This window comes from Pelophylax lessonae (genome assembly GCF_965119305.1).
Source record: "Pelophylax lessonae genome assembly, chromosome: 2".
Lineage (NCBI taxonomy): Eukaryota > Metazoa > Chordata > Amphibia > Anura > Ranidae > Pelophylax > Pelophylax lessonae.
The window spans coordinates 515,149,154-515,163,114 of NC_138769.1; positions in this window are offsets into that span (position 1 = coordinate 515,149,154).

Sequence of the window (13,961 nt, forward strand, 5' to 3'; positions counted from 1 at the left end):
CAGGAAGCATCCCATCGCTTTCCACCACTGACATTGAAGTATAATACACATTATCATAAGTGTAAACACAGAACCAATTGTAGATGACAGGTGAGTATATCAGCATATTCAACGATGTGTAAAAGACAGGTGGTTGAGCTGATGATATTAGCATCTGCTATGAGTCTTATTGTCTTTCATTCCAAGTGACAGTGAGTGCCATCACAATTATGCTGTCTGTAAAATCGTTCAGAACGGGCGGTTTGGTGGTGGGTCAGTGATGGTCTGGGGAGGCATATCCATGGAGCGACACACAGACCTCTACAGGCTAGACAATGGCACCCTGACTGCCATTGTGAATCGGGATGAAATCCTTGGACCCATTGTCAAACCCTACGCTGGTCCTGGGTTCCTCCTGGTGCATGGCAATGCCCGGCCTTATTTGGTGAGGGTATGCAGCCAGTTCCTGAAGGATAAAGGGATTGATACCATTGAATGGCCCTTACGCTCGCCTGCCCTAATTCCAATATAACACCTCTGGGACAATATGTTTCGGTCTATCCGATGCTGCCAGGTTGCTCCTCAGTCTGTTTAGGAGCTCAGTGATGCCCTGGTCAAGATCTGGGAGGAAATACCCTAGGACACCAGTCACCAAAAATAATAATAAAAGTGCAACCCGTCCCTATACTAAGCAAAAATCCCAGCCCCCTGCGAGGAGTCAGACCTCCGGAGACACAAGCCTAATAAATATAAGAGTGGTAAAGGAAAAAAATGAGGAGTAAAGCCAAAGTCAAGGAAACATAGGGAAAAAATCAAAATAAGGGGATGGCAGTAGTAAATTTTATGTCTTATAATGTACGAGGAATGAATTCGCCAGTGAAGAGAGAAAAAATTCTGTGGGAAATTAAATACTTAAATGCGGATGTAATATTTTTACAGGAGACTCATATTACTCACTCATCAAATATCAGGTTGTACTCCCGAAACTACCCCATATGCTATTATGCAGACTCATTTAAGAAAAAGTCTAGAGGTGTGGCTATTGGTCTCGCTAGAGGAGTGAGATTCGTCTTAGAATATAGGCTGGCAGATCCGGAGGGAAGATTGCTCTTTTTGAAAGGGAAGTTATATGATGAGGAAGTTACATTAGTAAACATATACAGTCCTAATGAAGGACAGGTGGCCTATCTGGGGAAGATCATGGGGAAATTAATAAATTTCAAAAAAGGAGGGGTGATTCTGGTGGGGGACCTCAACCTGAGCCTCGAGCCAAAAATAGACAATACCTCACGGTCCCAAAGGATTACAAATCATCAGATAAAAAAGATTAGAAAACAATTATACCAAAGTCAACTGGCGGACATATGGAGAATTCTCCACCCAAAAGAAAGGGACTATACTTGCTACTCAAATGTACATGGGACATACTCGAGAATTGATAGCATAGATGGATCGAAAAAGTATCTGAGGCGAGGGTTGGGATTAGGACCTGGTCAGATCACTCCCCCATCACAGTAAAGATGAAAATGATTAGAGAGCAACCTAAAATGACCACATGGAAAATTAATGAAGAACTGATAAAGGATAAAAAGTGGGGAAGGGAAATAGAGAAAGAACTGGAATTTTATGTTCAAAACAACGATATAGATGAGACATCGAAAAATATTATATGGGAAGCACAGAAAGCTTATATGCGGGGTATTCAAATTTCAAAAGGAGCACAAAGGAAAAAAGAAAGAAAGAACTAAAAATAAAGATAGATTGATGAAAGAAGTATATGAATTAGAAAAAAAACATAAAAAAACAATAGATGAAGAACTGACCCCCCTATTAGAGGGAAAAAAAGAGGAACTAAAGGTCCTGTTAGAACAGGAAATTAGACAGGAATTTAATAGGGTAGCAAAAGAGAAATATATTGAGGGTAATAAAATTGGGAAAAATTTGGCAAGGATCCTTAAAAAAAAAAAAAAAAGCTATGAACTTTATAGATAAGATCAAGAATAACGGGGAATTAGTCCATGCAACTCCTGAGATAGCAAGGGAATTTCAAAAATATTATGGTAATCTATATGCTGTAAGAGGAGAGGATAAACAAGAGACTGATTCTGTTAGGAGTGAGAAGATCAAAGTGGCAAAAATGAAAAAAGTAGAAGAGGAAAAACTGACACTCCTAGAGGCACCAATTACAGATCAGGAGATAGAAAGAGCCATAAAAGATACCACCTCAGGACAAAAAGTCCAGGCCCTGACGGGTTCACTATTAGTTACTACAAAAAGTACAGGGAGCTATTAGTCCCGAGGCTGAAAGGCTATATGAATGGACTAGGTTCCCAGTTTAATATGAGCAAAGAAGCCCTCCTAGCCTCTATCACCGTCATCTTAAAAGAAGAGTAAGACCTAGCACTATGCTCTAGTGATAGACCTATTTCACTCTTAAATGCAGACACAAAGTTGTTTACAAAAATATTAGCAACAAGGATGAAAGGGTTAATGAACGAGTGGGTTCATAGTGACCAAGTAGGTTTTATTCCCGGGAGACAGGGAAGAGACAACGGTATTAGAACAATCCTCTTGATGAAACAGATGCTTAAAAATAGGCTACCAAGTGTGATACTGTCAATAGATGCTGAGAAAGCATTTGACAGGGTCAACTGGGAATTCATGATAAGAACTCTAGTGGAACTGGGTATAGGACCCAGAATGATGGCATGGATTAGAACGCTATATAGTCACCCTACAGCCAAAATAAAAACCAATGGGACACAGTCTGAACCATTTGAGATGCATAATGGAACGAGACAAGGATGCCCCTTGTCTCCAATGCTGTTCGTTATCTCTTTAGAACCCCTTCTCGCAACAATAAGAGGATGCCCAGATATTAGAGGGGTAGAAGTTGGAGAGGTAGAGCATAAAGTCGCGGCTTTTGCCAATGACGTGTTGCTCTATGTCTCCAACCCACGGATTACCTTGCCAAATATAATTAAAATTTTAAAGCAATATGGAGAACTTTCAAACTTAAAAATTAACCAAACAAAATCTGAGATATTAAGTATTAATATGAGCAAACAGGAGAGAGATAGGCTAAAAAGTGAGTTCCCCTTTGTGTGGAGAAAAGATGATTTAAAATACCTAGGAATTAATTTAACATCCACCCCAGAAAAGTTATATAAGGAAGGCACATTTTCTACCACTACTTAATAAAATAAGAACAGAAATAAATAGATTAAAACCAAGAGCTTTATCAAGAATGGGGAGAATCAATATCATAAAGATGGAAATCTTTCAAAAAATATCATACAAATTTCAAATGATACCAATACCAATCCCACAGGCCTTTTTTAAGACATTAAAATCATTGATAACTAGGTTTGTATGGAAAAATAAAAAACCAAGGATAAAATACACAATATTAAGTAAACATAAAAAAAGGGGGGTTAGCGCTACCCAATTTCAAAAAATATTATCAGGCATCAGTTCTCACACGGGTGATAGAATGGGGGAAAAAATAGAGTGGAAAAAATTGGGTAAAAATAGAAAACACTATGAGTGACACGTATTTAGGAAAAAATATTTGGATTCCATCAAAGTATAGAAATTTGAATATTAATACACATATAATTACACGACAAGCACTGAAAAATTGGGATATGATACACACTAGAGAAAAATGGAAATACAATTCACCACTGATACCACTACAAAACACAAAATTTTTCGCACCAGGGGAGGGGAGGGAATATGGCAAATGGATGGGAGAGGAAGACGTACGGTTAAAAGACATATTAGAGAAGGGAAAAATCATCACGTTACAAGATTTAAAAAAATAAAAAAAAACTGGAATGTAAACGAGTGGAGGTAATGTCAGCTGAGGCACTTTGTTGCCTCCCTCCCTCAGCCAATAAGAGATATGAAAAAACTGCTGCCTTATGAACAAATGTGTACGTCTGAGAAGATAGTAAATAACATCTCAAATATCTATAAAATTATGATTGCAGGGATGAAGCAGACAGGACCCCCACTCGTAGAAAAATGGGAAAGTGAATTGGGTGTACGTAGCGAGGGATTTCAATGGGAAAAAAAGTATAAAATTAGTACACAACTCAGCAATAGATATAAATACGGCAGAAATGAATTACAAACTCATCTCCAGATGTTATAATACCCCGGATAAAGTGGAAAGTTCGAAATATTGTTGGAGGGGATGTACGGTAATTGGTACAATAACACACATATGGTAGGATTGCCCGAAAATTAAAAAATACTGGAGAGTATTATTTTGGTTTAAAAAAATTACAAATATAGTTATTCCTGAAGACCCCTGGATATGTTTGTTCCATGGTACAAAAATGTTGGTAAAACAATATAAAAAAACATTAATTCCTCATCTGTTAAACTCTGCAAAAAGTTTAATTCCCTTAAACTGGCAAAAAGAAGAACCTCCCTTGTGTAAAGAGTGGCTTAAACGGGTAGAAAAAACAAGAAAATTAGAATCAGTAAGAAACTGGGGGGTAGAGGAACATGAGGACAAGGAAGAGATTTGGGAGAAATGGCGAGAATTTAAAGAAACTAGGGACTATTTAATGATTCAGGGAAATGGGGCAGGGTAGGGGAGGGAAGAGGGAGGGAGGGAGGGAGGGAGGAAGGGTAGGGTGGATATTTGATAAAAATTTTCAAGATGAAAAAAATTTTCTCATTAGGAGCATGCCCCGACATTGTCAGGCATGCATACAAGCACGTGGGGGCCATACAAGTGAGTAGCATTTTGAGTTGCTGCAATGAAATTTCAACAAAATGGACTAGTCTGTTGCATCATTTTATCACTTTGATTTTTGGGGTGTCTTTGAGTTCAGCCCTCTGTAGGTTGATAATTTTCATACAGAGGGCTAAATTCAAAGACACCCCAAAAATCAAAGTGAAAAAATTATGCGGCAGGCTAGTCCATTTTGCTAAAATTTCTTTGTAGCAATTCAAAATAGTACCCGGTAGTTTGTATGGCCCCCACCTGCTTTTATGTACACCTGACAATGTCAGGGCATACTCCTTTTAAGACGACGGATGGTACCCTGGGGTATTACCTCCCAGGACATCACTGAGCTCTTGAACAGACTGAGGTGCAACTTAGTGGCGTCAGATGGACCAAAACATAATGTACCGGAGGTGTTCTATTGTATTTAGATCAGGCGAGCTTGGGGGCCATTCAATGATTTAAAATCCTCCAGGAACTGGCTGCATACCCTCGCCACATGAGGACAGGCATTGTCATGCACCAGGAGGAACCCAGGACCCACTGCACCAGCGTAGGGTCTGACAATGGGTCCAAAGATTTCACCCCAATACCTAATGGCAGTCAGGGTGGCATTGTCTAGCCCAGCCTTTTTCAACCAGGGTGCCTTAAAGCTTCTTCAGGGGTGCCTTGGCAAAATGTCTAAAAATCTATCAAAAATTGTATACAAGCCAGCAGGTGGATGAAGCTTGCTTTTAAGTTACACAAAGCCACAGGTTTTCATTATGCACCATTATGACTTTCTAGGTACTGGCATTCTAGCCACCAATGACGTTCTCTGTTGAGGGAGAAGAGAAACAGTGGAATACTAGCCTGTACCACTGTGCAAAAGTGTTTTTGCTTTGGAAGAAAACATCACCTCTAACATTGGGTGATCTAACTGTGAAGGTTGCTGCATTTTGTAAAACTATTAGAATAGTTTTTCACATTTTAGAATGGGGTGCCTCGAGACTGTCCATAATTTTAAAGAGTGCCTTGAGATTGCCTATAATTTCAAAGGGTGCCTCGAGACTGTCCATAATTTTAAAGGGTGCCTTGACTGAAAAAAGGTTGCGAAACACTGGTCTAGCATGTAGAGGTCTGTGCGTTCCTCCATAGATATGCCTCCCCAGACCATCACTGACCCACCACCAAACCTGTCATGCTGCCACCTAGATAAGGGAAAGCCTGTGGATGTGGTGTATCTGGACTTTGCAAAGGCTTTTGACACCGTTCCCCACAAACGCTTACTGTACAAACTAAGGAAGGTAGGTATGGACCATAAGGTGAGTACCTGGATAGAGAACTGGCTCCAGGGGAGAGTCCAGAGGGTGATGATTAATGGGGAGTACTCGGATTGGGCGGGTGTGGAAAGTGGGGTCCCCCAGGGTTCGGTCCTGGGACCAATCCTGTTTAATTTATTCATAAATGATCTAGAGGAGGGGATATCTAGTACAATCTCAGTATTTGCAGATGACACTAAATTAGGCTTGCCATTATCTTCTATGCAGGATGTAGAAACCTTACAAACGGACCTGAACAAAATACCGGGGTGGGCAACTACATGGCAGATGAGGTTTAATGTTGATAAATGTAAAGTAATGCACTTGGGGGCCAAAAACCAGAAAGCAAGCTACTCACTAGGGGGGGAACCTCTGGGTGAGTCTAGGATGGAAAAGGACCTGGGGGTACTGGTAGACAACAAGCTTGGTAGTGGCATGCAATGCCAAGCCGCCGCAAGCAAAGCCAACAGAATACTGGGATGTATAAAAAAGGGGATTCACTCCAGAAATAAAGAGATTATTCTTCCACTCTACAAGACTCTGGTCCGGCCACATCTGGAGTATGCTGTCCAGTTCTGGGCACCGGTCCTCAGGAAGGATGTGCTGGAACTGGAAAGAGTCCAGAGAAGGGCAACAAAAATAATTAGGGGAATGGAGGACATCAGCTATGAGGAGAGGCTACAGGCACTGAACCTGTTCTCTCTGGAGAAGAGAAGATTGAGGGGGGATATGATATCAATGTACAAATACTGTACTGGCGACCCTAGCATAAGGAACAAACTATTCAGAGTAAGGGAATACAATCATACACGAGGCCACTCACTAAAACTAGAGGAAAGGCGGTTTAACCTTAAAATGCGCAGGGGGTTCTTCACTGTGGGAGCGGTAAGGATGTGGAATTCTCTTCCATAAGCAGTCGTATCAGCAGGGAGCATTGATAGTTTCAAAAAACTGTTAGATGGACACCTTAGAGACCACAACATACAGGGGTATACAATGTACGGTTAAAAGCAAACACACACACACATCATAGGTTGAACTGGATGGACTGTTGTCTTTTTTCAACCTCACTAACTATGTAACTATGTAACTATGTAACAATGTTACAGGCAGCATAACATTCTTCCCAGCTTCTCCAATCCTTTCACGTCTGTCACGTGTGCTCAGGGTGAATCTGCTGTCATCTGTGAAAAGCACAGGTTGCCAGTGGCGGACCTGCCAATTCAGTATTCAATGGCAAATGCCAACCAAGCTCCATGGTGCCGGACAGTGAGCACAGGGCCTTCTAGAGGATGTTGGGCCCTCAGGCCACCCTCATTAGGTCTACAGTAGTGATCGAATGATATCGGTTTTTCGTTGCCAATACCGATATTTTGGCCATCACATATCAGTATTAGCCGATATTGGCCGATATTATTGCATATTTAAAATGGCAACACAACAGCTACACAGTGGGTTGGACTGGAGTCAGTGGACTACCTCTGCAGTATGGCACTCACTGCAACTACTGCAGTCAGTGCAAAACCTCTAGAAAAAAAGCTAGGCAACACAACAGCTACACAATGGATTGGACTGGAGTCAGTTGACTACCACTGCAGTATGGCACTCACTGCAACTACTGCAGTCAGTGCAAAGCTGATAGAAAAAAAAAACTAGGCAACACAACAGCTACACCGTGGGTTGGACTAAAGTCAGTGGACTACTGCTGCAGTATGGCACTCACTCACTGCAATCTTTTTTTTTTTTTTTGAATACAAACATTTTTATTGAGCTTTGTAAACAAGAAAAGCCAAAAAACAAAACCAAAGTATGACATGTCAGAGCTGTGCCAGTACATATTATTCCAAACAAGTGTCACATATAGCACATGGTAAGGTAAATGAAAAAAAAAAAAGTATACAGCATATCAAGTTATGTAAGGCAGCGATATCACATGCTTTATAACCAAGGACATAGTCAAGTGTGCACTACTGCAGTAGTGATTTAAAATTATTGCAGCAGTGAGTGGCGCAATACTACAGCACCAGTCCACTGACTCCAATCCACTGTCTAGCTTTTTTTTCTAGCAGTTTTGCACTGAGTGCAGCGCAGTCAGTGCAAAACTGCTAGACAAAAATAGCTAGACAAAAGCTAGACAGTGGATTGGAGTGGACTCAGTGGACTGGTGGACAAACACTACTACTACACTTTCAAATCAATACTCCCAGTTGAGTAGAACAATATTATAGTGAAGAAAGCATTACATTTCAGCATGTTCACCAGTTAAACGTCTTCTTTTCATTTCATAAATTGCTGCCACTTGACTAAAAACAGGCTAACTTGATACCGAGGAAGGAGCAGAAAGGAATCTTCTATCATGTGAAGCAAGTCTTTTGTAGCGTGCCTCATTTTCTTTCCACCACTGAAAAAGATCACTTCTTCTGTCAATTACTGGTTCCTTCAAATAGAGAGGAAGTTCATCATTCAGGCTCATTTTTGCAGATTCTATATAAAACGCTGAACATGGCATCTATTTGACCACAATCAATTTTGTCCTGACCAGCAATCAGTCGTGAATGAGAGTGTCAGCGTAGTCATTCTCTGGTTGCAGCATAGTCTTAACTTTGTCAACAATCTTTTGGTGAATCTTTTGCGGCATTTCAGTTCGATAAAATTTGTCACTCTTCAGTGTGTACCTTGGCTCAAGTATGGACAACAACCGCTTAAATTCAGAGTCAGACACTATTGTAAATGGCTGGTTATCAGTGACCATCATCTCTGTGATTACTCTGTCCAGCAGTTGGGATCTTCCATCAGATTTTAGCCCCCTGTTTTTTTTCTGAAACATATCCGTTATTGTTTATTAAAAAAGAATAGCGCGCAAATGCAAAAGAAATAACTACCAAATCTGAAGAAAATCCATAAATAAAAATGGGGGTTTGGTCCCACCATATGGCCATATCGTGCTCAAGCCCACTACTGCGTCAAAGTACCCCATTATCAGTGGGTCCTACACTATCCATGAAAAAGAGATGAATCCAGCCTAACCCTTGGAGATAATACTCCTTGCTGGGAAGGATGTGCAAATGCACTACAGGGGACTCCTACTATATCCACTAGATGGTGGACACTGATTGAGTACAGGTGTGTGTGGGGGGTGGGGAGGGTTGCTCAACCTCGATAGTCTGGTCAGACCGAATACATAATAAACAGGCAAAAAATTTGGGGGAGCATACCCATGTATTTCTAAAGCTGCTGCAGCTATGAACCAAAAGACATGTATATTAAAAAAGAATAGCGCGCAAATGCAAAATAAATAACTACCAAATCTGAAGACAATCCATAAATAAAAATGGGGGTTTGGTCCCACCATATGGCCATATCGTGCTCAAGCCCACTACTGCGTCAAAGTACCCCATTATCAGTGGGTCCTACACTATCCATGAAAAAGAGATGAATCCAGCCTAACCCTTGGAGATAATACTCCTTGCTGGGAAGGATGTGCAAATGCACTACAGGGGACTCCTACTATATCCACTAGATGGTGGACACTGATTGAGTACAGGTGTGTGTGGGGGGTGGGGAGGGTTGCTCAACCTCGATAGTCTGGTCAGACCGAATACATAATAAACAGGCAAAAAATTTGGGGGAGCATACCCATGTATTTCTAAAGCTGCTGCAGCTATGAACCAAAAGACATGTATATTAAAAAAGAATAGCGCGCAAATGCAAAAGAAATAACTACCAAATCTGAAGACAATCCATAAATAAAAATGGGGGTTTGGTCCCACCATATGGCCATATCGTGCTCAAGCCCACTACTGCGTCAAAGTACCCCATTATCAGTGGGTCCTACACTATCCATGAAAAAGAGATGAATCCAGCCTAACCCTTGGAGATAATACTCCTTGCTGGGAAGGATGTGCAAATGCACTACAGGGGACTCCTACTATATCCACTAGATGGTGGACACTGATTGAGTACAGGTGTGTGTGGGGGGTGGGGAGGGTTGCTCAACCTCGATAGTCTGGTCAGACCGAATACATAATAAACAGGCAAAAAATTTGGGGGAGCATACCCATGTATTTCTAAAGCTGCTGCAGCTATGAACCAAAAGACATGTATATTAAAAAAGAATAGCGCGCAAATGCAAAAGAAATAACTACCAAATCTGAAGACAATCCATAAATAAAAATGGGGGTTTGGTCCCACCATATGGCCATATCGTGCTCAAGCCCACTACTGCGTCAAAGTACCCCATTATCAGTGGGTCCTACACTATCCATGAAAAAGAGATGAATCCAGCCTAACCCTTGGAGATAATACTCCTTGCTGGGAAGGATGTGCAAATGCACTACAGGGGACTCCTACTATATCCACTAGATGGTGGACACTGATTGAGTACAGGTGTGTGTGGGGGGTGGGGAGGGTTGCTCAACCTCGATAGTCTGGTCAGACCGAATACATAATAAACAGGCAAAAAATTTGGGGGAGCATACCCATGTATTTCTAAAGCTGCTGCAGCTATGAACCAAAAGACATGTATATTAAAAAAGAATAGCGCGCAAATGCAAAATAAATAACTACCAAATCTGAAGACAATCCATAAATAAAAATGGGGGTTTGGTCCCACCATATGGCCATATCGTGCTCAAGCCCACTACTGCGTCAAAGTACCCCATTATCAGTGGGTCCTACACTATCCATGAAAAAGAGATGAATCCAGCCTAACCCTTGGAGATAATACTCCTTGCTGGGAAGGATGTGCAAATGCACTACAGGGGACTCCTACTATATCCACTAGATGGTGGACACTGATTGAGTACAGGTGTGTGTGGGGGGTGGGGAGGGTTGCTCAACCTCGATAGTCTGGTCAGACCGAATACATAATAAACAGGCAAAAAATTTGGGGGATATACATGTCTTTTGGTTCATAGCTGCAGCAGCTTTAGAAATACATGGGTATGCTCCCCCAGTAGGAGTCCCCTGTAGTGCATTTGCACATCCTTCCCAGCAAGGAGTATTATCTCCAAGGGTTAGGCTGGATTCATCTCTTTTTCATGGATAGTGTAGGACCCACTGATAATGGGGTACTTTGACGCAGTAGTGGGCTTGAGCACGATATGGCCATATGGTGGGACCAAACCCCCATTTTTATTTATGGATTGTCTTCAGATTTGGTAGTTATTTCTTTTGCATTTGCGCGCTATTCTTTTTTAATATACATGTCTTTTGGTTCATAGCTGCAGCAGCTTTAGAAATACATGGGTATGCTCCCCCAAATTTTTTGCCTGTTTATTATGTATTCGGTCTGACCAGACTATCGAGGTTGAGCAACCCTCCCCACCCCCCACACACACCTGTACTCAATCAGTGTCCACCATCTAGTGGATATAGTAGGAGTCCCCTGTAGTGCATTTGCACATCCTTCCCAGCAAGGAGTATTATCTCCAAGGGTTAGGCTGGATTCATCTCTTTTTCATGGATAGTGTAGGACCCACTGATAATGGGGTACTTTGACGCAGTAGTGGGCTTGAGCACGATATGGCCATATGGTGGGACCAAACCCCCATTTTTATTTATGGATTGTCTTCAGATTTGGTAGTTATTTCTTTTGCATTTGCGCGCTATTCTTTTTTAATATACATGTCTTTTGGTTCATAGCTGCAGCAGCTTTAGAAATACATGGGTATGCTCCCCCAAATTTTTTGCCTGTTTATATCTGTTATTGTTGCCTGGGATAGTGATGTTTCACCTTGTGATTCATTTTGTTTTTTCTGTCCTGCCTTATACAATTCAACATGAAGAACTCTTAGATGGGCCCAAAGATTAGATGTATTTTTGGTTTTTGCAGTTATTGATCCCATGCTTACATTGCTTTTGCAAGGGTTGCACAGTGCTGCTGATTTTCCTGGAGATGGAGAAGTGAAATAGTCCCAGACCACACTTTTAATTTTTCTATCTCCATCCATCTCCATTGAAACTTGAAAAGACACTAATATAGGCTTAAACAAAATGGCTGGCTGGCACCCTATGGTGATGAGTGGCTGGCACCCTTTGGTGGGTGGGTGGGAGGCTGACTGGCTGACACCCTGTGGCTGGTGGCTGGCTGGCACCCATTGGTGGGTGGCTGGCTGGCACCCTTTGGTGGGTGGCTGGCTGGCACCCTTTGGTGGGTGGCTGGCTGGCATCCTGTGGTGGGTGGCTGGCTGGCTGGCACACTGTGGTGGCTGGCTGGCACCCTTTGGTGGGTGTCTGGCTGGCACCCTTTGGTGGGTGTCTGGCTAGCACCCTGTGGTGGCTGGCTGGCTGGAACCCTGTGGTGGGTGGGTGGCTGGCTGGCTGGCTTGCACCCTGTGGTGGGTGGCTGGCTGGTTGGCACCCTTTGGTGGATGTCTGGCTGGCACCCTTTGATGGCTGGCTGGCTGGCTGGCACCCTGTGGTGGCTTGCTGGCACCCTGTGGTGGGTGGATGGGTGGCTGGCTGGCACCCTTTGGCTGTTGTCTGGCTGGCATACTGGTATACTCACTTTTGTTGCCAGCAGTTTAGACATTAATGGCTGTGTGTTGAGTTATTTTGAGGGGACAGCAAATTTACACTGTTATACAAACTGTACACTCACTACTTTACATTGTAGCAGTGTCATATCTTCAGTGTTGTCACATGAAAAGATATAATAAAATATTTAAAAAAATGTGAGGGGTGTACTCACTTTTGTGAGATACTGTATTTCTGATTGTTTGGGCAGAGACATTCACAACATTGGCCTGCTAGAGGTCATTTTGTAGGGCTCTGGCAGTGCTCACCCTGTTCCTCCTTGCACAAAGGAGCAGATACCGGTCCTACTGATGGGTTAAGAACCTTCTTTAGCCCTTTTCATCTCTCCTAGAGTAACTGCCTGTCTCCTGGAATCTCCTCCATGCTCTTGAGACTGTGGTGGGAGACACAGCAAACCTTCTGGCAATGGCACATATTGATGTGTCATCCTGGAGGAGTTAGAATGCTTGTGCAACCTCTAAAGGGTCCAGGTATCGCCTCATGCTACCAGTAGTGACACTGACCCTAGCCAAATACAAAACTAGTGAAAAACAGTCAGAAAAGTGAGTAGGGAAAAAAAGTTCAGTGGTCTCCACCTGTAAAACTATTCTGTTTTGGAGGTTGTTTCATTGTTGCCCATCTAGTGCCCCTGTTGTTAATTTCATTAACACCAAAGCAGCTGAAACTGATTAACAACTCCCTCTGCTACTTAACTGAGCAGATCAATATCCCAGGAATTTAATTAACTTGATGTTATACTCTGATTAAAAAGTGTTCCTTTAATTTTTTTGAGCAGTTGTATATATAAACTATGTTTCCAAAAGTATTGGGACACCCCTCCAAATCATTGGATTCAGCTGTTCCAATCACCTCCATGGCTAACAGGTGTATAAAATCAACACCTAAGCATGTGCAGACTGCTTCTACAAACAGTTGTGAAACAATGTGCTGCTCTCAAGAGCTCAGTGAATTCAAGTGTGATACCGTGATTGACAGGGCCATGGATTAGGGGGTACCACCGGTCCTCCTGTACAGGGCCGAGGCAGCTGGGTGAATCAGATGTGGGCAGGGAGGGTGAGTGGTGCAGTGTGGCAGGGCAATTACTGGAACTGATCCCTTATATGGTTCCCTCTGCTGCAGCTGAAATCCAGCTTCTTCTCCTTTCCCTCCCACAGGCTTTCAGCTGCTGCAGAGAGAGCAACTATACCAGGGATCCATTCCAGTAATTGACCCCCCTGCCGCACCCATCACCCTCCCTGTTTCTCCCTGCTACCCCCATAGTGCTGCCAGTTTCCCTCCTCTCCTTCCCACTGTCAGCTGCAAGCACACAATAGGATCCTTCAGGATGGAGAGTGGGGGAAGCATCCGGTAGATATGTTGCAATTACCAGCCCCTTTCTTTCCTGAATGAACACAATATCT